The sequence below is a fragment of the Monodon monoceros genome, unplaced genomic scaffold (assembly GCF_005190385.1).
Source record: "Monodon monoceros isolate NGI ecotype Baffin Bay Population unplaced genomic scaffold, NGI_Narwhal_1 Super_Scaffold_9, whole genome shotgun sequence".
Lineage (NCBI taxonomy): Eukaryota > Metazoa > Chordata > Mammalia > Artiodactyla > Monodontidae > Monodon > Monodon monoceros.
Window position 1 is genome coordinate 1766358 of NW_021703786.1, and position 26492 is coordinate 1792849.

The 26492-nt window shown below is 36.2% G+C and overlaps 1 pseudogene; it reads left to right on the forward strand.

The window, feature by feature from the left end:
• The first annotated feature begins 20593 nt into the window (after positions 1-20593).
• On the forward strand, positions 20594-21405 carry LOC114889655 (annotated as a pseudogene).
• Positions 21406-26492: the final 5087 nt, after the last annotated feature.

Sequence of the window (26492 nt, forward strand, 5' to 3'; positions counted from 1 at the left end):
TAGTTTAGCCTGCTTGTTTAGTCTTTAAATTTTTTGTTTTATTTATCTGAGGCCTCACACTAGATTCAGCCCAAATTAAGTTAGACCCAGCTCAACTCTGGCAAGTTTTCAGACTCAGTCCAGAAAAGGAAATGCTCAAATAAAGTCTGAAACCTCATAATGCAAAAACTGCACAGCTAGGATCCAAGGGTGACTTACTATCTCCAGAGGCAGTGAGAAAGCAGTGAACTCAAGGGACTCAACAGGTACCTACTACTGATTGCTTTTTGCTTCTGGGGTCCTTCACAGGTCTCCTTCAGTTTCCTCTCTGAAAACAGAGCTGTTAAAATAGGCATATTAAAAATTGTAAGAGTTTATTTGACCAAAAATTGATTTGAATCAGGTAGCATTCAATCTCGCAGATAGAAAGGAGCTCTTAGGAGCTGTACAAAATGAAAGACTTTTAGAGGCTGAAGGGAGTAGCAACAAGGAAGTTATATTAGGAAAAAAGTAGATTGGTTATTGCAAGGTTACTCTCCTTTAGAGATAGCAAGCATCTCTCAGACAGATTACCTAACTAGTGCTGATCAGGAAATTTCTGACTGACTTCTTTAACATTCCATTTCTCAGAGATCCAAAACTGTAATTAAGTCTCAGCTGTTGACATGGGGCTTAGCTTAAGTGATTCCATTTTGGGTTAGTTACCTTGTTTTTAACAAAAGATAACCTTGTTTTTTATAGTATACTGGGGAAGTAAGGAGATCCTAACATTATGTACAGCATTATAGTTTTCTGGGTTTAATCCACATTCAGGTTTAACTTTTTAAAATGCACCACTGACATTCATTGTAAGCAAAGCATCTCTATCCTCAATGTCTGCTACACTGCTTGGCAAAGAGTAGGGACTCTGTAAAAGTTTACTGAATTTCAGGGCTCAGTGGGCCTTTTGTTTGGATGGCTAATATGTGCCCATATTTTAAAGTCATATTTCTTAATTTTGAGGTAAGTTTGAAATTTGATAAGATGTATCAAGAAGCAACTAACAAGCCTTAGGCAGACTGTTAACAATCAAAGCTGGGACCACTAAATTAGCATTCAGAATCAGAATATACGTAGGAGTGTCAGGAATGTCTTTGTAAATGTGTGAAACTCAAAATAAAGAAGAGCTGCTTTCAGATCTCCCCCCTCTATTTGTACATAGCTATGAGCTCTGCCCTTGAAGGCAGACAACTGATTCTGATTGCTTTCCAAATTGAAAGGCTCACCTGCTGTTTCCAAACATGTTCTCTTTACTTTTGCCCTGTTATTGAACAAACAGACATTGATTTCTACCTCTTTTTTTTTTCTTTTAAAGTAATAACATCTCATGGATATTAGATACAACTCTGCCTGCTTAGTAAAGAATTTAAGTGACAGTCATATTAAAAGAGATAGATAGAGAGAGAGAGAGAGAGAGCCTATAAATTCTCACAGTCTGTTCATAAGTTCCTATTATGAAAGGAAAGAATCTGATGTGACAGATGGAACAGGTTTAACTCACTAATTATTAATACATAACTTCTTAGGAATAAAAGTATATTGGAAGATATTTATGACAGTATTACAGTTGAAAAGCAATTGAGCAAACAGACATATCAAGATGGCTGATACTATCTGCATTTAGAAAGCAGAACTGAGCTCTTCTTTTGGATAATCAGCACTTCTATAGGAAATGAGTTAAAAGTAGGGGAAAGAAACTTTACCTGACTGTGAAAAACAATAGAGCAGATCCTGCTTGAGGTGCTGAACATTTAGTGAGCCACATATTAAATGGTATGTTACGAATATTATACCATTTTAAAAAATACTATTTTAAAATATGTGTTTCACTTGAATTGTTTGTCTGTGTACCATGTATATGTGCTTATTTATTTTTAATTACCTCTTACATTTGACTTTGGAAATAAATGAATGGAAAGAGAATAAAAGGAGAGGGAGAGAAGGTGAGAAACAGATTGATTGATTGATGAAGGGAAAAACTCACACTAACTCCAAATTCTCTGAATTTAATTAATATTTCTTGATTCACTCATCAACTCACTGATATATTAAGTCAATGACATATCTTTTGATTTATATCTTGTACTCTTCCTTTACGATTGTTTATAGTCTTTCTGTCTAAGAAACTCTGATAAGTTTACAGGTATACAGATATGAATAAATCATTACAGGAGTATATTCATTCATGACTAATATCAGTGTGCAAAAAATTATGTATCCAAGGTTAAAAAAGGAAATCATACTGGACAAAATCAGTAGACAGAAGTTGATTGTATTCCAATACTATTGTCAGCAAAAGGGGAGAGAACATAGGCCAAATCTGAATACGTAGAAATACCCAACTCCATAGGAGGGTAGGTCATCTATGTTTGCTAATTGACCTTACCTAAAAGAAGGAAATTTTCTCATTTTTCTCATATATTCATGACTGGATGTAGTTATACAATTTGGAGCAAGTTAAGCCCCTATCTTGTCACAGAAACTGGGAGATAGAGGCACTATCTTCTTTGATGATTACATTTCAAAGAAATGGTTCCCAGGTCTTTTTTTTTTTTTACATCTTTATTGGAGTATAATTGCTTTACAATGGTGTGTTAGTTTCTACTTTATAACAAAGTGAATCAATTATACATATACATATGTTCCCATATCTCTTCCCTCTTGCATCTCCCTCCCTCCCACCCTCCCCATCCCACCCCGAAAGACATTACTGGTATGTAAAACTGGCAAGAAACTTTCTCAAAAGATTTATGTCTCTAAGTAGTAAGGAAAGGATTTACAATCACAAGTTTCTAAAGTAAATGCTAAAAAGGGGGAGGTCAGGAGCTTAGAGTCAGAAAGCCTGTCTTCTAAAATTTAGTCAAACTGAGGGAAATGTCAAGGTCCTCTTGCTCACCATACAGCTCACCTAGCCTCAATTCCAAATCATTAAGCATTCTATTTGATCCAAAATGCAACATGAGGTATGGTTTGAGTGTAATTCAGAATCTACATTGATTGAATCAACTGGTTGCCTTGGAATATAATAGCACAGCCAATCACAAATACACAGTCTTTTGAAAAAACAAGTAAAATGAGAGAGAAGCAGAAGGAAATAGCATAATAGCATTTGCTGAGATTTTCATGTCTCAGGCCTTGAAATGTTTGCTGTTCATGCATTAACATTAACCCTGGGACATTGGTGATTATGTCTATTTAACAGATTCAGAAAGTGAGGCTCAATGATGTGGCGTGCTTGATATCTAAAAATAGAATAGCTGGTAGAGCTGGTATGTGGGCTTCAGTTTACCTGGTTTCCAAAGATGATAATCAAAGCGTTCAAGAATGCTACATTCTAAAAGCACAAAGTTATGGTCTGAAGAAAGGAAAAGTTTCAACAATTGAGTAGAAATTGACAGAATCTTGGGAGTCAGGATGAGAGAAGATAGCTCTCCTCTGGCTGTTTTGGATGGTAGGGATAGCTAGCATTTCCTTTCTACCTCACATTAAATTCTTCTGGGAGATTAGTTTGCCCCTGTCTCTACTAAATCTGATTAAGACAGATGGACACTTTTAAAAGAAAAAAATATAAGGTCATTATATTTTTTTATTCTGAAACCTTGGCAAGAGGATTTCACATTAATGGATTTTGCTCAGTGACATTCCTGAACAATTAGGTATGCTCACGTGATGTGACCCTCTAGGTGGAAGCCAGGCCCTTGAGAAGTCTTTGGAAATGGGTATGCTGGGAGCCTGGACATCTTACTGAAAATAGAATGGTTTCAATGCTCCAGGGATCTGGTTTTCAGAAGGCTTCTTTCCTCCCTACCTCCCTCCTCTCCTTCCTTTCTTCCTTCCTTCCTTTGCACTTTCTCTCTCTCTTTTTTCATACCTGGCAGCAGTGTACACAGTCATGAATTCTTTGCCTTGTACTTTGCCATCAGTGAACATTGTGGCTCACATTATCAAACTCTAGGGAAGAAGCAGAAACCTCAGTTCAGTATTACACAGTCCTGAATTTTCAGGATTTATACTAGTATTTTATTTTGTTTATTTGCTTATTGTGTGTTCGTTTTTATCTAAAAGCTTGGTATTGTAGATTTTCTATCATCTATCTATCTATCTAAACTACTGACAATTTTTTTAAAAATACCATAGAAAGAATAAACTTCTAACATGCCAGATATTATTACAAGGGTTTTTTTTTTTTTGGTTGTTTGTTTGTTTTTGCATTAAATATAAATAAAACTGACAGAATGGGTCTCAGTACTTAGTAGAGCATAGGTTCCTCTGTCTTGGTGCAGAAAGAAATCAGCAAAAGGTATAGTGACAGGTAAGGAAAGAGTTATTAGTATAGGATGCTTGTGAGAGATACAAGTGAGTGGACAAGGGAGTGCCACACCCAGAACTTAGTTGGCTACAGTTTTATAATCAAAGGAAAAGTGGGGAGGGGGAAAAGATCACTTTTTTCCTCATTCTCGATTAGATGTCATTCTTCCATCATCAGTTCCTCCTCCATGTTGGGTGGGGGAGTTTTCTTGTCCCTACGTGGTCAAACTGGGACTGTCACGGCACAATGGAAATACACAAGAAGGCAGTAACATATACTAAAATATGGTAAATCATCTCAGGTTTCAGGATAATGTCACCTTTCCTTAATTTTTTTTGTTTTTAGTGTGCACAGAGGAGCATGTCCTGGGAATCGTTAACTTACTGACCTTACTGGGCAGGATGTGGTTCTCATTCCACCATTGTTTTATTGTTTTGGGGCATTTCTCATGCTTCTGTTGCATGGTTTTGTTACTAAGCAAGCCTGCTTGGTCTTGTGGTTAAACAAATCTGCTTTCTTGAGTGATTACTAACTTACAGGGCCTCCTATACTAACTTACAGGGCCTCCTTTTTTCTTTACTTATAATCCCTTAGTGGGATTAACAATTTAATTACCTACTTTGTCCCTTTACTATGTCCCTATCATAAATATCATAAAAATGCTTTTACTGAAAGATAAAACCTAGTAGAGAAAAGCATGGAAATCATAAGTGTATAGACCAATAAGCTGCCATGAAGTCAATAATTCTTGTAAACACCACTCAGGCCAAGAATAAAACATTGACAGCACCTAAGATCCCCTACTGTGTGCTCTTTCAACAGAACCCCTGCCTTTGGTGCACTAGAAGCCCATTATTTCCTGTATCCAATCAGAGCTTCAGTTATCGTAAAGGCCAATCTAGTTTTGACTCACCTTTACTCCTGGAGTGTAAATTTTAAACTTCTTAACCCAATGTCCTGTGTGTGTGTGTGTGCGTGTGCATGTGTGTGTGTGTGTGTGTGTGTGTGTATAGGGGGTGTTGCTGAGCTCCAATTTTTATCCCCTGAGCCTCAGGGTCTGTCCAAAACTCTGCTCAACTTCTCAGCTATTCAGCTGCCTTGTCCAGAATGTGCAGATGCCCTCACCCTACGGCAAATATAGCCCAAATGTTGAGCTATTTCTTTGGGTTTCCTTGTCTCCAGCATCTTGATCCATTCACTCCTCATTGTCTTATCACCATGTTGATGCTTTTGAGCAGAGTTTTTAAATTCAAATTTTCTAGTTGCTTTCAGTGGATGGGTGGGGCTAAATTACTTATTTTACTATTACTGCCAGCAGCTCTCTCCTTCACTAGACATTTATACCACTCTCACAACACTTTAGACAGTAGAATAGGATGTGTGTGCGTGTGTGTACCAACAAAGAAATAGGTTTAAAAATGTTAAGCAGTTTTCTTGACATTATAAGCCTAGTAATCTAATGTCATTGCTCTACACACATGACTTCAATTTGCCTCTGAGAAGGGCATTTAAGAGTTTGGAAATACACTTACTTCACTTCTATTCACTCTCACAGGGAAATCTATATCTTAACATAGCTCTTTGGTACTTTATAAATAAAATCATTTGAATTATGACCAGGATATAATAATCCATTAATATTTTTTGTCTCTGTAACACTGATTTAGTTTCAGTAGAGGCCTTTAATTATAGATGATTTTCAGGCATCCTTTTATTGAATTGGGATTATGGCATCCTAGACCTAATAGAACATTTTTCTTTTTGATTTTTTTTCTGCAGAAAGACTCAAATCAGTTTATTGTTTTAAATAATGAGCTCTTGATCTGGAATACCTGGATTCAATCTTGACTCTGCTACTTACTTTGTGACTTTGTGTAATTAACCTCACCTTTCTGAGCCTCAGTTTCCTCAGTGGTGAAATAAGGCCAGTGATAGTCCCTACTACACGGAAGTGTGAAATTGAGTGCCCTGAAAATATTGGCAGTGTCCTTGGTATGTATTCAGTTCTTAATAAAATTTTCTAGTACATTGAAGTCAGTGTTAATTTTATTATTTTGGTATCTTGAGGTTACTGTGCTTTATATTTTTAAGAACTCGATTAAGGGTCAAGCTTTTTTCTAAACCAAAATGTTTCAAAATACATTCTTTATACTGTCTCTCATCAACTTAAAAATATTTTCAGAATCTACAGCCTTTTAAGTTAATGTCTTTGCACTTACATGGCTGTTTGAGTTCTCCTGAAAAAGTAAAGATTGCCCAGCAAAACCTGAAGGGATTTCATTAAGCTACCCATGGCACTAGGTGGGGAGGTTTCATGCAACCATTCTTTCAAGGGAGTAATTTTACTAATAATGTGTGATAATGCTCAATTTTAATAGCAAATTGTGGTAAGATTTAGCCATAGACCAGTGCAAGGTTTGTGTTCTTGTGCATCTGAGTCAGACCAATCTGACTGGCATCATAGTATGAGGATGGAATCTTTCAGAAGTTAACATTAACCGAGCAAGACACATGTACTAAATGCATGAAGTAAAAAACTTGCTACCATATTTTTCTTTTCTCTTCAAATAGGTTCTTGGTCCCTTTAAGCACTGGGCAAAATTGGAGGCTGCAACCTAATTTCCTTGTATTGTCAAACGCAAAGGGACAAGCTTTTTCCCTCACTACTGTACTTGATTTCATCACAAATTATCATCTATACATAGAGAAATTTCTACTTTAGGTGGATGGTTCATAATTTTTCAACTTTGTGATAGATGCTGCTGCAGCTAGTGGGGAAAGTACCATCTGTTAAAGGATTTAAGAAAATAGCATATCCAAAAATTATCAGTTAATTCAACATTTTCAGATCATCCCTGATACTCATGGTATCTATCAGCTTCCTGCTTTTAGCTATCTGAATGTGGCTATCTGAACTCTTAGATACCTTACTGTCTGGCTGGTTTGAGAGACAAATACTAGTGGTCTGGTTTGGTGTGTCTGGATTGTACCTTCCCTATCTCTAATATAAGTATTTAGGATGCTTTTGTAGAAAAAGTTATGCTTTACACGTATTTGGCATATTTAGCAAGGCTGAACCAGTTGGAAAATCTCTCTTTTGTTTTGGAAGTATGTGAGTGAGCATGGTCTGCTTTAACTCCTCTCTGCCATACATAGCTCTATATATGTCTTTGGCATTCCCCAAGTACACACAAAGAAGCAGAAAAGAACTCACTGGAAAACTTAGGACTTTGTTTGGCCCAACTTTTCAACCACATGTCCTTCTACCCTAACAAACAGAGAGGAGTCCCAGCACTCTAGGGAATTGGATTCACTCTCCTATGTCTTTCTCAATGCTGAATTGCAATACTTATGTACTATGCTACGTTTTACCTCCCTTATTGCTTCTCTGTTTCCATATACTCATTCTGTTACTAATAACAATCTATATGAACTCTATTTTCAAACACAGATGAAATAGTGGCAATGGCAATGTCTGGTGGATGAGAATGAAGAGTGCAGAGTCAAAGACTGGCTAAGATCCTGCTCTAACCTTCACTAGTTGTGTGGCACAGGGGATATTAATTTACTTCTCTAAGCTTCAGGTTTATCATCTAGAAAATAATGAGAAGTAATTGCAACTATGCCATAGAGTTTATGTAAACATTAAATGAGACAATGCACATAACACACTTGGCACAGAGCATGAAAACAGTAAATTCTCAACAAAAGGTAAGTATTATAATTGGAAGTCCAGCCTTGTATATCAGATAACACTTTCTGGATTTGAGCCCTAGTCACATTATTTTCCTCATTTTTCACATCTGTTAAATTAGAATGATAAAGCCCACAGCTTATGATTGTTATATGAAACATTTAGTCTGACACCCAAGAATTTTAGAATTCATGGAAAAGATAAGACATTATTAAATATTTTTCTTTGGCCATAACTTAATAAATTTGACTTACATTATCCTTTCAAAGATATAGTTAATTTTATCTGTGTTAACCCTGGAATTAAAGTCCTGTTAGTAAAGTTGGTCCTTAAGTTTCAATAGCTAAATTTGCAAATTATTCTTCTTTGGATTGCAAGAGATCTGAAAATTACTACTTAAGCCCCAGTCAGAGATATTTAACAGAGACTTTCAGTGGGGACAGAGGTAGTTGATTGAAACTTCTCCATGTGTTTTTCTCAACTGATCTGGCTTTGTAATTGGTTCCAAAATCAGTTTTCAATTAGTGGTGTTTTGGTATTTCATATTAGCTCTTAAAATTTTGAGGACAGGTAAAAAGAAAAGCACTTGACTTAGGAATTGCTTTTGGCTACACCAAAAGCACAATGGAAGCTAAAATTTAGACACCGTGACTGTTAAAATCATGCAATGCATTGAAGAAACACAAGGGACTGGGGTAGATTCACTTGCAGGTAGCATGATGTCAGCTGGCAGCCCTGATAGTTATTCTTTCCTTGTATTTATTTTCTCCCATTCCTCAGTATTTCAATTCATAATATAGTCTCTTGCTTTTACCCTAAAAACCTTGAGGGAAAGAAGGGAGGAGGGATTTAAAAAGAAAAAAAAAAAAGACTCCTGGGTTTTCAAGATATAGTGGGGTGGACTTGTCTTTCAAAATTTCCTTCCCATTCTGAGCCTTTGTATCACAAAATATATGTTCTGACACTTGTCTCTAAAGCAGAATAAAGATCCACCCCTCTTTCAGAAAAAGAGCTACCCTGTTCACATATTCATGTACCATATTGCTTTTAATCTTAGCAATTCTGCAAACCCCTAATAGTGTTGGGGTTTGTGTGTTAGGTCTGAATCTAACAGATGCCTTTCAGACCAAAGGGAACATGGGGAGTTGGAGGGAATTCCATAGTAACAGTAACTGTGGCTCATATCATAAAAACTGTTCCTTATGACATCTTTATTCATATGTAGACAGGCTCAGTCCTGACTGGCTGATGAAAAGTATAGAAAAATTTTATTACTACAAATATTTAGCATAAATATATGTATGATATATATATATATATATATAACCTAAATATTTGTAGTAGTAAAATTTTTCTGCACTTTTCAAACACATATAAAGTACTTTATATATATATATATATATATATAACTTCTGTATATATGTGTGTATATATATACAAACACACACATATATGTATATATGGGATATAAATATACATGTATATACTTTACTGGAGGAATTGTAGAAAATTGTTTTCTTATATTCTTTTTAATCTGCTCTTTCTTATCTTTCTTTTCTTTCTATCCAAGCAGGTAAAATTGTGATTGTGGTAAGCAAAAATCCATTTCACAAAAATCTGAAGCACAAGCTTAAGTAAACAAAGACAATTTTTAACAAAAAATTTTTGAATGGATCGTTAGTTTCTTATATTCTGTCACTAAGAAGACCTTATACAATGTCTGACACTTAGTAGGTGCTAATTCTTGTCAATGAATGAATAATTTAGTGGATGAATGAAAATGATCTTTAAAGAATTACTGGACCCAAACATCTGCCCTTCATTACGCTGCACTCATAATCATATAAAAACATTTTGTTTCCTTCTTCTGGGAGAGAAGCTTAGGTCCAATTCTACTTATGAGGTTTCAAGGGCTAGTTGGCCCATGGGCTAGTTTTCATTGTGAGGAACATTCTAATTGCAAGCCAAAAAGCTTGAGCACTTCAGTAAGTACATATCAAACAAGCTCACACTCATGAACATCACAAAGAGAAATGTGTTTCATGGCTTATGGTCTACCAGTGGTTTTATCAGTTTGCAGACTATGCTGACCACTCATTCCAGACTGGACAGTAGATGGAATGTGTAAGAGCTAATGTGTGTTTCATTGAAATTTTATGTCAATCTATTTCTTTAAGTGTTCATAGTGGACCATGATTTTGAGAACCAAACAGGATTAATTTGCATGTGAATGAATTTTGCCTGATAAATTTATCACCATATTTTTAAAAATATCCATCACAAAACTTCCATCATATAAACAAAAAGTTATTGAGAAACAAGCAGAATTATAATCCTGCAGTCTGTGGAAAGAAAACCACATTCATAGAAAGATAGACAAAATGAAAAGGCACAGGACTATGTACCAGATGAAGGAACAAGATAAAGCCCCAGAAAAACAACCAAATGAACTGGAGATAGGCAAACTTCCAGGAAAATAATTCAGAATAATGATAGTGAAGATGATCCAGAACCTCGGGAAAAAATTGGAGGCAAAGATCAAGAAGATGCAAGAAATGTTTAACAAAGACCTAGAAGAATTAAAGAACAAACACCTAGAATTTTAAAGAACAACCAACTAGAAGAATTAAAGAACAAACAAATAGAGATGAACAATACAATAACTAAAATGAAAAATACACTAGAAGGAATCAATAGCAGAATAACTGAGGCAGAAGAACAGATAAGTGACCTGGAAGACAGAATGGTGGAATTCACTGCCACAGAACAGGATAAACAAAAAAGAATGAAAATAAATGAAGACGGCCTAAGAGACTGCTGGGACAACATTAAATATACTAACATTCACATTATATGGGTCTCAGAAGGAGAAGAGAGAGAGAAAGGACCCAAGAAAATATTTGAAGAGATGATAGTTGAAAACTTCCCTAACATGGGAAAGGAAATAGCCACCCAAGTACAGGAAGTGCAGAGAGTCTGAGGCAGAATAAACCCAAGAAGAAACATGCTGAGACATATAGTAATCAAACTGACAAAATTTAAAGACAAAGAAAAATTATTAAAAGCAACAGGGAAAAATGACAAATAACATACAAATGAACTCCCATAAGGTTAACAGCTGATTTCTCAGCAGAAAATCTACAAGCCAGAACGTAGTAGCATGACATATTTAAAGTGATGAAAGGGAAGAACCTACAACCAAGATTACTGTACCAGGCAAGGATCTCATTCAGATTTGAAAAAGCTTTACAGACAAGCAACAGCTAAGAGAATTCAGCACCACCAAAACACCTCTACAATAAATGCTAAAGGAACTTCTCTAAGTGGGAAACACAAGAGAAGAAAAGGACCTACAAAAACAGACCTAAAACAATTAAGAAAATGGAACTCGGAACATACATATCAATAATTACCTTAAATGGGATTGGATTAATTGCTCCAAACAAAAGACAAAGGCTCGCTGAATGAATACAATAACAAGACCTATATATATGCTGTCTACAAGAGACCAACTTCAGACCTAGGGACATATACACTGAAAGTGAGGGGATGGAAAATGTTAATCCATGCAAATGGGAATCAAAAGAATGCTGGAGTAGCAATACTTATATCAGGTAAAATAGACTTTATTTTTAAATTTTATTTATTTTAACTTTACTGGAGTATAATTGCTTAACAATGGTGTGTTAGTGTCTGTTTTATAACAAAGTGAATCAGCTGTACATAAACATATATCCCCATATCTCCTCCCTCTTGCGTCTCCTTCCCACCCTCCTTATCCCACCCCTCTAGGTGGTCACACAGCACCGAGCTGATCACCCTGTGCTATGTGGCTGCTTCCCACTAGCTATCTATTTTACATGGACTTTTTACATGTTCATCATTGTTGGTTTGCTCTTTAGTTCTTCTTGGTCCTTTTTAAACATTTCTTGCATTTTCTCCAATCTGTTTCCAAGATTTTGGATCATCTCTACTATCATTACTCTGAATTCTGCTTCAGGTAGACTGCCTATTTCCTCTTCATTTGTTTGGTCTGGTGGGTTTTTACTTTGCTACTTCATCTGCTGTGTGTTTCTGTCTTCTCATTTTGTGTCACTTACTGTGTTTGGGGTCTCCTTTTCACAGGCTGCAGGTTCATAGTTCCCGTTGTTTTAGTGTCTGTCCCCAGTGGCTAAGGTTTGTTCAGTGGGTTGTGTAGGCTTCCTGCTGGAGGAGACTAGTACCTGTGTTCTGGTAGATGATGCTGGATCTTTTCTTTCTGGTGGGCAGGAGCACATCTGGTGTTGTGTTTTGGGGTGTCTGTGACCTTATGATTTTAGGCAGCCTCTCTGCTAATGGATGGGGTTGTGTTCCTCTCTTGATAGTTGTTTGGCATAGTGTTTCCAGCATTGTAGCTTGCTGATTGTTGACTGGAGCCGGGTCTTAGAATTGAGATGGAGATCTCTGAGAGAGCTTTTGCTGTTTGATATTATGTGGAGCTGGGACTTCTATGGTGGAATAATGTCCTGAACTTGCCTCTCCCACCTCAGAGGCACAGGCCTGACACCCTACTGGAGCACCAAGACACTCTCTGTCACACAACTCAGAAGAAAAAATAGAAAAAAAGAAAGGAAGAAAGAAAATAAAGTTATTAAAAGGAAAAATAAAAAAAAAGAAATAAAAATTAAAAAAATTAAAAAGTAGTAAAAAATAAGAGAGAGAAAAGAAAGAAAGAAAGAAAGAAAAAGAGCAAGTAAACCAAAAAACAAATCCAACAGTGATACAAGCATTAACAACTATACTAAAAAAAAAAAATGGACAGACAGAACCCTAGGACAAATGGTAAAAGCAAAGCTGTACAGACAAAATCACACAAAGAAGCATACATATACACACTCACAAAAAGAGAAAAAAAAATTATATATCTATATATAAAAACAGGAAAAGGAGGAAGAGAGCAATCAAATCAATAAAAAAACTACCAATGATAATAAACTCTAAATAATAAACTAAGACAAACATAAAACCAGGAACAAATCAGATGCAGAAAGCAAACCCCAAGTCTACAGTTGCTCCCAAATCCCACCACGTCAATTTTGGGACTATTCATTGTCTATTCAGGTATTCCACAGATGCAGGGTACATCAGGTTGATTGTGAAGATTTAATCCACTGCTCTTGAGCCTGTTGGGAGAAATTTCCCTTTCTTTTCTTTGTTCGTGCAACTCCTGGGGTTCAGCTTTGAATTTGGCCCTGCCTCTGCATGTAGGTCAACTGAGGGCATCTGTTCTTTGCTCAGACAGGACAGAGTTAAAGTAGCAGCTGAATGGGGGCTCTGGCTCACTCAGGCCAGGGAGAGGGAGAGGTACAGTATGTGGGGTGAGCCTATGGCAACAGAGGTTGCACCAGCCTGAGGCATGACGTGTACTTTCCTAGGGAAGTTGTCCCTGGATCACGGGACCCTGGCAATGGCAGGCTGCACAGGCTCCTTAGAGGGGAGGTGTGGATAGTGACCTGTGCTTGCACACAGGCCAATTGGTGGCTGCAACAGCAGCCTTAGCATCTCATTCCTGTCTCTGGTGTCTGAGGTGATAGCCATGGCTCACACCCATCTCTGGAGCTTGTTTAGGCAGTACTCTGAATCCCCTCTTCTCACGCACCCTGAAGAAATTGTCTCTTTCCTCTTAGGCAGGTCCAGACTTTTTTCCAGACACCTTCCGGGATAGCTGTGGTGCAATAGCCCCTTCAGGCTGTGTTCCCCCAGCCAACCCCAGTCCTCTCCCTGGGATCTGACCTTCGAAGCCAGAACCTCAGCTCTCAGCACACACCCGCTCCAGCAGGTGAGCAGACAAGCCTCCCAGGCTGGTGAGTGTTGGTCAGCAATGATCCTCTGTGTGGGAACTTCTCCACTTTGTCCTCTGTACCCCTGTTGCTGCGCTCTCCTCCATGACTCTGAAGCTTCATTTCCCCCCTGCCACTTTCTGTCTCCACCAGTGAAGGAGCTTCCTAGTGTGTGGAAACTTTCCCTCCTTCACAGCTCCCTCCCAGAAGTGCAGGTTCTGTCCCTATTCTTTTGTCTCTGTCTTTCCTTTTTTCTCCTGCCTTACCCAGGAACATGAGGGGTTTCTTGCCTTTTGGGAAGTCTGAGGTCTTCTGCCAGCATTCAGTAGGTGTACTTTAGGAGTTGTTCCACGTGTAATTGTATTTCTGATGTATTTGTGGGGAAGAAGTTGATCTTCACTTCTTGCTCCTCCACCGTCTTGAAGGTCTCCCCTCAGATAAAATAGACTTTAAAATAATGAATGTTACAAGAGACAAGGAAGGACACTACACAATGATGGAGCGATCTAACCAAGAAGAAAATATAACAATTATAAATATATATGTACCCAACATAGGAGCACCTCAATACATAAGGCAAATGCTAACAGCTATAAAAGAGGTAATTGACAGTAACACCATAATACTGGGGGACTCCTACACCTCACTTACACCAATGGACATATCATCCAGACAGAATATTAATAAGGAAACGTAAGCTTAAATGACACAATAGACCAGATAGATTTTATTGATATTTATAGGACATTCAATCAGAAAAACAGAAGATTACACTTTCTTCTCAAGTGCACATGGAACATTCTCGAGGCTAGATAACATCTTGGGTCACAAATCAAGGCTCAGTAACTTTAAGAAAATTGAAATCATATCAAGCATCTTTTCTGATCACAATGCTATCAGATTAGAAAAATATTACAGGGAAAAAGACATAAAAACACAAATACATGGAGAGTAAACAGTACATTACAAAATAACCAAGAGATCACTGAAGAAATCAAGCAGGAAATCAAAAAATACCTAGAGACAAATGACAACAAAAACACAATGATCCAAAACATAAGGGATGCAGCAAAAGCAGTTCTGAGGGGGAAGTTTATAGCAATAGAATCCTACATCAAGAAACAAGAAAAATCTCAAATAAACAATCTAACCTTACACTTAAAGGAACTAGAGAAAGAAGAATAAACAAAACCCAAGTTAGTAGAAGGGAAGAAATCATAAAGATCAGAGCAGAAATAAAGAAAACAGTAGCAAAGATAAAACAAACAAACCAAAAAAAAAAACCTAAAAGCTGTTTCTTTGAGAAGATAAACAAGCTTGATAAAACTTTACACAGACTCATCAAGAAAAAGAGGGAGAGGACTCAACTCAATAAAATTAGAAATGAAAAAGGAAAAGTTACAACAGACATCACAGAAATACAAAGCATCATAAGAGACTACTACAAGAAACACTATGCCAATAAAATGGACAACCTGGAAGAAATGGACAAATTCTTAGAACAGTATAACCTTCCAAGACTGAACCAGGAAGAAATAGAAAATATGAACAGAACAATTACAAGTAATGAAATTGAAACTGTGATTAAAATCTTCCAACAAAGCAAAGTCCAGAACCAGATGTCTTCACACGTGAATTCTATCAAACATTTAGAAAAGAGCTAACACCCATCCTTCTCAAACTCTTCCAAAAATTCACAGAGGAAGGAACACTCCCAAATTAATTCTATGAGGACACCATCACCCTGATACCAAAATCAGACAAAGACACTACAAAAAAAGAAAATTACAGACCAATAACACTGATGAATATAGATGCAAAAATCCTCAACAAAATACTAGCAAACCGAATCCAACAACACATTAAAAGGATCATATATTATGATCAATTGGGATTTATACCAGGGATGCAAGGATTCTTCAATATATGCCAATCAATCAATGGTCCACCATATTAACAAATTGAAGAATAAAAACCATACAATCATCTCAATCCATGCAGAAAAAGCTTTTTACAAAATTCAACACCATTTATGATATAAACTTTCCAGAAAGTGGGCAGAGAGGGAACCTACCTCAACATAATAAAGGCCATATACAACAAACCCACAACAAACATCATTCTCAATGGTGAAAAGCTGAAAGCATTTCCTCTAAGATCAGGAACAAGACAAGAATGTCCACTCTCACCACTTTTATTCAACATCGTTTTGGATGTCTTACAAACAGTAATCAGAGAAGAAAAAGAAATAAAAGGAATCCAAACTAGAAAAGAAGAAGTAAAAGTGTCTGCGTTTGCAGATGACATGATACTATACAAAGATAATCCTAAAGATGCCACCAGAAAACTACTAGAGCTAATCAATGAATTTGGTAAAGTTGCAGGATACGAAATCAGTATATAGAAATCCCTTGCATTCCTATACATTAGCAATGAAAGATCCAAAAGAAAAATTAAGGAAACAATCCCATTCACCATTGCAACAAAATGAATAAAATACCTAGGAGTAAACTTACCTAAGTAGACAAAAGACCTGTACTCAGAAAACTATAAGACACTGATGAAAGAAATCAAAGAAGACACAAACAGATGGAGATATATACCATGTTCTTGGATGGGAAGAATAAATACTGTGAAAATGACTCTACTACCCAAAGCAATCTACAGATTCATTGCAATCCCTATCAAACTACTAATGGCATTTTTTACAGAACAAGAACAAAAACCCTTAAAATTCATATGGAGACACTAAAGATCCCACACACCCAAAGTAATCTTGAGGGAAATAAACAGAGCTTGAGGAATCAGACTCCCTGACTTCAGACTATACTACAAAGCTACAGTAATCAAGACAGTATGGTACTCACATAAAAACAGACATATAGATCAATGGAACAGGATAGAAAGCCCAGAAATAAACCCACGCACCTATGATCAACTAACTTATGACAAAGGAGGCAGAGATATACAATGGAGAAAAGACAGTCTATTCAATAAGTGGTGCTGGAAAAACTGGACAGCTACATGTAAAAGAATGAAATTAGAACACTCCCTAACACCATACACAAAAATAAACTCAAAATGGATTAAAGACCTAAATGTCAGCCCGGACATATAAAAATCTTAGAGGAAAACATAGGAAGAACACTCTTTGACATAAATCACAGCAAGATCTTTTTTGACCCACCTCCTAGAGTAATGGAAATAAAATAAAAAATAAACAGATGGGACCTAATGAAACTTAAAAGCTTTTGCACAACAAAGGAAACTATAAAGAAGATGAAAAGACAGCCTTCAGAATGGAACAAAATATTTGCAAATAAAGCAGCTGACAAAGGATTAATCTCCAAAATATACAAAGAACTCATGCAGCTCAATATCAAAAAAAAAATCAACAACCCAATCAAAAAAATGGGTGGAAGACATTAATAGACATGTCTCCAAAGAAAACATTCTGATGGCCAAAAACCACATGAAAGATGCTCAACATCACTAATTATTAGAGAGATGTAAATCATAACTACAATGGCGTATCACATCACAACAGTCAGAATGGCCATCAAAATATCTACAAACAATAAATGTTGGAGAGAATGTGGAGAGAAGGGAACCCTCCTGCACTGTTGGTGAGAAGGTAAATTGATACAGCCGCTATGGAGAATGGTATGGAGGTTCCTTAAAAACTAAAAATAAAATTACCATATGACTCAGCAATTCCACTGCTGGGAATATACCCAGATAAAACTATAATTCAAAAAGACACATGCACCCCAATATTCATTGCAGCACTATTTACAATAACCAGGTTATGGAAGCAACCTAAATGCCCATCAACAGATGAATGGATAAAGATGATGTGGTACATATATACAATGGAATATTACTCAGCCATAAAAAGGAATGAAACTGGGTCATTCGTAGAGATGTGTATGGACATAGAGTCTGTCATACAGAGTGAAGTAAGTCAGAAAGAGAAAAACAAATATCATATGTTAATGCATCTATGTGGAATCTAGAAAAATGGTACAGATGAAATGGTTTGCAGAGCAGAGGTAGAGATACAGATATGGAGAACAGACATGTGGATGTCGAAAGGGGAAAGTGGGGCATGGGTGGTGGGATGAATTGGGAGATTGGGATTGTCATGTATACACTGATATGTATAAAATAGACAAGTGTTAAGATCCTGCTGTATAAAAATAAAATAAAATTCAAAAAAAAAGTTATTGAGTTAAATCAGAGAAAACCAGTACAATGGAAATATCAATCAAAGTTTTTTCCTGAGGCAATGCCATTATATACCATTCTAAAATTTCTTTAGCAAACATAGTTAGGAATATCTAAGATAAACTACTAAGGTAATGAATAATAAAGAAGAGTCTTGGGAGATATATTAAACTGTAAAGTAAATCACTGTCTCATTTTAACAGCATATACAAATGACCTTAAAGTCATGAGACTCTTTCAATAGGTCACAAGAGCAAAAGAGTTTCAAAAATTGACACACATATTATTTACCATGTAGTGGGACCCCAAGAGATTACTGTGCTATTGTTGAAAACAACACACTGTTCTAGTTTCAGGCTTGCTGAAGGGTACACTATCATAAGACCTACCATAATAAAAGAAACCACGTTGGAAGCCTGGTGCTTTCAACACTTTAATCTTCACAAAACTATGCAAATTAAAAATCAATATGCTCAGGTATTTTCTGATGAGAAAACTGAGGTTCAGAAAGTTTCATTAGTTTGCCTGCTGTGGTAAAGGTGCTCATCCAGCATTACCAGCAGTCAAGCAGTCAGATGTAGCAATCATGGATTCTTCTTTAATATTTTTCTTTCCTAAGCTATACAAACCTTGACAGTGGGAAGAAACTATACTGTTTCCTTTGGGGAAACATAGAATGGTTAATCGTACTATTTGAATTTCAACTGTAAAAGTGTTGCACCTCATCTTTGAATGGGAACCTAGAGACCTAAGAGCAGAATTCCCAAAATAAGCCTTTCTGCCCAGTAGCTAGTTTAAATACTCTCCTTCTGTTTACTTAGGGAAGGCACTTCTCAGTATATGTTCTAACTGTTCTTTCTAAGTGAAGACACTTAGGAAGGATATAATGGCCTAATGGGTAAAAATCATAAAATGAAATACTCCAAGCCATGTACATTTCACTACAATAAATCAAAAACACACCATCTACTACAATCAACCCAGTAAACAAAAAGCAAGTAAGAAAAATGCTAAGCAAATATTTTTAACAAGAAAATAGTTTTTTTGGTTCTATAATGTTCATAAAATTAATAAATGTTTATTGTATAAATTTGCATAATAAAGGAAAAAACCACAAACTTACACAAAACTCACTTAAAACACTAGCTAGAAATAAGCATTATTTTAATTTTACTAAAGTCTTCAAACAATTTTTCAAAAATATGAGATTACATTATATATGCTGTTTTGTAATTTGTTTTTTAATTGCTAATATAAAGTGAGAATTTTTCTTCTTATTACATACTCTTCTAAATAATTAGTTATAACATTTGCCTATTAAAATATTATATGTATAGTGTAATTTAACCGATTCCTTATTATTATTCATTGTGATGACTAATATTTCATGAAATGTCATGAAATTAAAACTCTGATAAACAAATTTTTCATAAATGTTAGATGAGGAATTCATTGTCAAAAATGTTGAAGTATTTTTTGAAAGAGTTGTGACATATTTTATCAGATACATAATAACTTCCAGACTCTCTTAAAAAATGCCTGTTGCAGTGCATAAGTATGTTAACCTATAACCTTGCCAGTACTAAATATTTTCATTAAAATAGTTTTGAAAAGGTGACAGCTGAAAATTCTACCTAATGTTGAATACTTTATATTTACTTAACTTTATTTGTATATAAACACATTTATTTTTATTGGCCATTTAAAAATTTTTTCCTTTGAAATTTTCCTTTTTTTTCTTAATAGGAATGTTTATCTTCTTATACAGATTCAAAGAGCTACTTATATATTAGAACTAATACTCCTTGGATTGTCATTATATTGCAAATATTTTCTCCAGCTTTTTTTAATCCATTTTATTTGGGTTTCATGTACTAATGCATGATTTTCTCCCTTGCTTTAAACCTAAAATTCTTTTTTTTTTTTACTACGATACACAAACACACATGAACACACAAATTTACAGAGAAGTGGAAAAAACATTACACTGTGTTAGTGTCCACAGTATTAGCCTAAAGTTATCCATAACACACCCTTACTATTATTTTAATGTCTGTAAAATCTGTAGTAATGTCACCTCTCTTATCCCTATAATTGATGACTTGTGCTTTCTCTCTCTTTTGTTTTTTCCTGATCAGTCTGGCTTTGGGGTTTCATCAATTTTATTGATCTTATCAAAGAATTGTCTTTGGTTTCAAAAAGAAATCACTAGAAAAAATATTAATGAATTAATAATATATGTAATGCAATGCAAAAAAATCAAAAATAACAGACACAACTGCACCACATACAAAATAAAAGCACAGTTCTTTAAAAATTACCTATGCTTGATTTCAAAAGAAATAAATGGCAGGAGGGGGTGAGGCCGGGGCAGCAGGAGCCAGTGAGGCGACAGCAGAGAGAGCTGTGGGGACAGCACACCATGATGAAGTCGCACAGGCAGCAGTCTGGGCCACGAGGAGAGAGGCTGCCAAGAAGCAGTGGGAGGCTGGGCAGGCAGCGGGCAACCCTCGAGCTGGAAGCAACATGATGCTGTTCAAGGAGTATGGAGTCATCCTACCTGCATCTGTAGAAGAGTGTCAAGTAGGGCAGCTGTATTCTGTGGCGGAGGCCAGGGAAAATGGGAATGGGTGGTGGTGAAAGTGTGGAGGTTCTGGTGAATGAGACCTATGAAAAGAAGGGTGAGAAAGGCCAGTACACGCACAAGATCTACCACTTACAGGGCAAAGTGCCCACATTTGTTGGAATGCTGGCCCCAGATGGAGCCGTGGATATATATGAAAAGCATGGAATGACTACTTTTATTACAGAACTGATATTACAAATGAGTACATGAAAGAAGACTGTCTGATTAAAATGGAAACCTGGCATAAACTAGATCTTGGCACCCAGAAAAATGTGCATAAACTGGAGCCTGAGGCATGGAAACATGTGGAAGCCATATATATAGACATTGCAGATCAAAGTGAAGTACTTAGACAGAATTACAAGGCAGAGGAAGATCCAGAAAAATTTTTATCTATCAAAACAGGCCGAGGATCCTTGACCCCAATTGGAAACAAGAACTTGTAAATCAGAAAGACTGCCTATACTTGTAAGCATATAAACTGGACACCGTCAAGTTCAAGGGGTGGGGCCTACAGAACAAAGTGGAAAATTTTATACATAAGCAAGAGAGACATCTGTTTACAAACTTCCACAGGCAGCTATTCTGTTGGATCAATAACTGGGTTGACCTGACTATGGAGAATATTTGAAGGATGGAAGAAGAGACAAAGAGACAGCTTGATGAGATGAGACAGAAGGACCCAGTGAAAGGAATGATGGAAGATGAATAAAACCATCCCTCCCTTTTCTGCACTTTTTGTAAGACAGTGGTCAATAGGAAGGCCCAGCAGCTCCACCATCCCAAATGACATGGCATCCACAGACGCAGCCTTTCTGTGTCCATTCTTCAGGCAACTTTCAATCCCTTACTGTAGCTAATTCCAGATGCCTTTTAATATTGTGAACAAAGAGGCTGTCTGATTTTTTTTCTGAATTTTATTTTATTTATTTTTTTTATACAGCAGGTCTTTATTAGTCATCAATTTTATACACATCAATGTATACATGTCAATCCCAATTGCCCAATTCATCACACCACCACCCTCAATCCCCCACCGCTTTCCCCCCTTGGTGTCCATATGTTTGTTCTCTACATCTGTGTCTCAATTTCTGCCCTGCAAACAGGTGCATCTGTACCATTTTTCTAGGTTCCACATATATGCGTTAATATATGATACTTGTTTTTCTCTTTCTGACTTACTTCACTCTGTATGACAGTCCCTAGATCCATCCACTTTTCTACAAATGACCCAATTTCATTCCTTTTTATGGCTTAGTAATATTCCATTGTATATATGTACCACATCTTCTTTATCCATTCGTCTGTCGATGGGCACTTAAGTTGCTTCCATGACTTGGCTATTGTAAATAGTGTTGGAATGAACATTGCGGTGCATGTGTCTTTTTGAATTATGGTTTTCTCTGAGTATATGCCCAGTAGTGGGATTGCTGGATCATATGGTAATTCTATATTTAGTTTTTTAAGGAACTTCTATACTGTTCTCCATAGTGGCTGTAGCAATTTACATTCCCACCAACAGTGCAAGAAGGTTCCCTTTTCTCCACACGCTCTCCAGCATCTGTTGTTTGTATATTTTCTGATGATGACCATTCTAACTGGTGTGAGGTGATGCCTCATTGTAGTTTGATTTGCATTTCTCTAATAATTTGTGACATTGAGCAGCTTTTCCTGTGCTTCTTGGCCATCTGTATGTCTTCTTTGGAGAAATGTCTATTTAGGTCTTCTACCCATTTTTGATTGGGTTGTTTGTATTTTTAATATTGAGCAGCATGAGCTGTTTAAATATTTTGGAGATTAATCCTTTGTCCATTGATTCATTTGCAAATACTTTCTCCCATTCTGAGGGTTGTTTTTTCATCTTCGTTATGGCCTTCTTTGTTGTGCAAAAGCTTTTAAGTTTCATTAGGTCCCATTTGTTTATTTTTGTTTTTATTACCATTACTCTAGGAGGTGGATCAAAAAAGATCTTGCTGTGATTTATGTCAAAGAGTGTTCTTCCTATGTTTTCCTCTAAGAGTTTTATAGTGTCCAGTCTTACATTTAGGTCTCAAATCCATTTTGAGTTTATTTTTGTGTATGGTGTTAGGGAGTGTTCTAATTTCATTCTTTTACATGTAGCTGTCCAGTTTCTTGATTATTGTAGCTTTGTAGTATAGTCTGAAGTCAGGGAGTCTGATTCCTCAAGATCTGTTTTTTTTCCCCTCAAGACTGTTTTGGTTATTTGGGGTATTTTGTGTCTTCATACAAATTTTAAGACATTTTGTTCTAGTTCCATAAAAAATGCCATTGGTAATTTGATAGGGATTGCATTGAATCTGTACATTGCTTTGGGTAGTATAGTCATTTTCACCCTATTGATTCTTCCAATACAAGAATATGGTATATCTCTCCATCTGTTGGCATCCTCTTTCTTTTTGCGGTATGAGGGCCTCTCACTGTTGTGACCTCTCCCATTGCAGAGCACAGGCTCTGGATGCACAGGCTCAGTGGCCATGGCTCACAGGCCCAGCCTCTCCATAACATGTGGGATCTTCCTGGACCGGGGCACAAACCCGTGTCCCCTGCATCAGCAGGCAGACTCTCAAGCACTGTGCCACCAGGGAAGCCCTGATATCCTCTTTAATTTCTTTCATCAGTGTCTTATAATTTTCTACATATAGGTCTTTAGTCTCCCTAGTTAGGTTTATTCCTAGGTATTTTATTATTTTTGTTGCAGTGGTAAATGGGATTGTTTCCTTAATTTCTCTTTCAGATTTTTCATAATTAGTGTATAGGAATGCAAGAGATTTCTGTGCATTAATTTTGTGTCCTGCAACTTTACCAAATTCATTGATTTACTCTAGTAGTTTCCTGGTGGCATCTGTGGCATTCTATATGTATAGTATCAGGTCATCTGCAAGCAGTGACAATTTTACTTCTTCTTTTCCAATTTGTATTTTTTATTTCTTTTTCTTCTCTGACTGCCATCGCTAAGACATCCAAAACTATGTTGAATAATAGTGGTGAGAGTCGACATCCTTGTCTTGTTCCTGATCTTAGAGGAAATGCTTTCATTTTTTCACCATTGACAATTATGTTTGCTGTGGGTTTGTCGTATATGGCCTTTATTATGTTGAGGTAGGTTCCCTTTATGCCCACTTTCTGGAGAGTTTTTATCATAAACAGGTGTTCAATTTTGTCATAAGCTTTTTCTGCATCTATTGAGATGATCATATGGTTTTTACTCTTCAATTTGTTAATATGGTTTATCACATAATTGATTTACGTATATTGAAGAATCCTTGCATCCCTTGGGTAAATTTCACTTGATCATCTTATATGATCCTTTTAATGTGCTGCTGGATTCTGTTCGCTAGTATTTTGTTGAGGATTTTTGCATCTATATTCATCAGTGACATTGGTCTGTAATTTTCTTTTTTTTGTGTGTGGTATCTTTGTCTGGTTTTGGTATCAGGATGATGGTGGCTTCATAGAATGAGTTTGGGAGTGTTCCTCCCTCTGCAAATTTTTGGAAGAGTTTGAGAAGGATGGGTGTTCTCTAAATGTTTGATAGATTTCACCTATGAAGCCATGGGGTCCTGGACTTTTGTTTGTTAGAAGATTTTTAATCACAGTTTCAATTTCATTACTTGTGATTGGTCTGTTCATATTTTTTATTTATTCCTGGTTGAGTCTTAGAAGGTTATGCCTTTCTAAGAATTTGTCCATTTCCTCCAGGTAGTCCATTTTATTGGCATAGAGTTGCTTGTACTAGTCTCTTAGGATGCTTTGTATTTCTGCAGTGTCTATTGTAACTTCTTTTTCATTTCTAATTTTATTGATTTCAGTCCGCTCCATCTTTTTTCTTGATGAGTCTGGCAAATGGTTTATCTTCTTAAAGAACCAGCTTTTAGTTTTATTGATCTTTGCTATTGTTTTCTTGGTTTCTATTTCATTTATTTCTGCTCTGATCTTTATGATTTGTTTCCTTCTGCTAACTTTGGGTTTTGCCTGTTCTTTCTCTAGCTCCTTTAGGTGTAAGGTTAGGTTTTTTATTAGAGAATTTTCTTGTTTCTTGAGGTAGGCTTGTATAGCTATAAACTTCCCTCTTAGAACTGCTTTTGCTGCATCCCATAGGTTTTGGATCATCGTGTTTTCATTGTCATTTGTCTCTAGGTATTTTTTGATTTCCTCTTTGATTTCTTCTGTGATGTCTTGGTTATTTATTATCGTATTGTTTAGCCTCCATGTGTTTGTGTTTTTTACGTATTTTTTACCCCTGTAATTCATTTCTAATCTCATAGTATTGTGGTCAGAATAGATGATTTCAATTTCAATATGATTTCAATTTTCTTAAATTTACTGAGGCTTGATTTGTGACCCAAGATGGGATCTATCCTGGAGAATGTTCCATGCACACTTGAGAAGAAAGTGTAATCTGCTGTTTTTTGTATGGAATGTCCTATAAATATCAATTAAATCTATCTGGTCTCTTGTGTCATTTAAAGCTTCAGTTCCCTTATTTATTTTCATTTTGGATGATCTGTCCATTGGTGTAGGTGAGGTGTTAAAGTCCCCCACTATTATTGTGTTACTGTCGATTTCCTCTTTTATAGCTGTTAGCAGTTGCCTTATGTATTGAGGTGTTCCTATGTTGGGTGCATATATATTTATAATGGTTATATCTCCTTCTTGGATTGATCCCTTGATCATTATGTAGTGTCCTTCCTTGTCTCTTGTAACATTCTTTATTTTAAACTCTACTTTATCTGATATGAATTTTGCTACTCCAGCTTTCTAATGATTTCTATTTGCATGGAATATCTTTTTCCATCCCCTCACTTTCAGTCTGAATGTGTCCCTACGTCTGAACTGGGTCTCTTGTAGACAGCATATAGATGTGTCTTTTTTCTGTATCCATTCAGTAAGCCTGTGTGTTTTGTTTGGAACATTTTATCCACTCATGTTTAGGGGACTTATTGATATGCATGTTCGTATTACCATTTTCTTAATTGTTTTGGATTTGTTTTTGTAGGTCCTTATCTTCTTTTGTGTTTCCCACTTAGAGAAGTTCCTTTAGCCTTTGTTGTAGAGCTTGTTTGGTGGTGCTGAATTCTCTTAAGTTTTGGTTGTCTGTAAAGCTTTTGATTTCTCCATCGAATCTGAATGAGGTTCTTGCCAGGTAGAGTAATCTTTGTTGTAGATTCTTCCCTTTCATCACTCTAAGTATATCATTCCACTCCTTCTGTCTTGTAGAGTTCCTGCTGAGAAATCAGCTGTTAACCTTATGGGAGTTCCCTTGTATGTTATTTGTCATTTTTCCCTTTATGCTTTTAATACTTTTTCTTTAAATTTTGCCTATTTAATTACTGTGTGTCTTGGCATGTTTCTCCTTGGGTTCATCCTGTACGGGACTCTCTGTGCTTCCAGTACTTGGGTGGCTATTTCCGTTACAATGTTAGGGAAGTTTTCGACTATAATCTCTTCAACTATTTTCTCAGGTCCTTTCTCTCTCTCTTCTCCTTCTGGGATCCCTATAATGTGAATGTTGGTACATTTCATGTTGTCCCAGAGGTCTCTTAAGCTGTCTTCATTTCTTTTCATTATTTTTTTCTTTATTCTGCTCTGCAACAGTGAATTCCACCATTCTGTCTTCCAGGTCACTTATCCATTCTTCTACCTCAGTTATTCTGCTATTGATTCCTTTTAGTGTAGTTTTCATTTCAGTTATTATATTGTTCATCTCTGTTTATTTGTTCTTTAATTCTTCTAGGTCTTTTTTAAACATTTCTTGCATCTTCTCAATCTTTGCCAGCA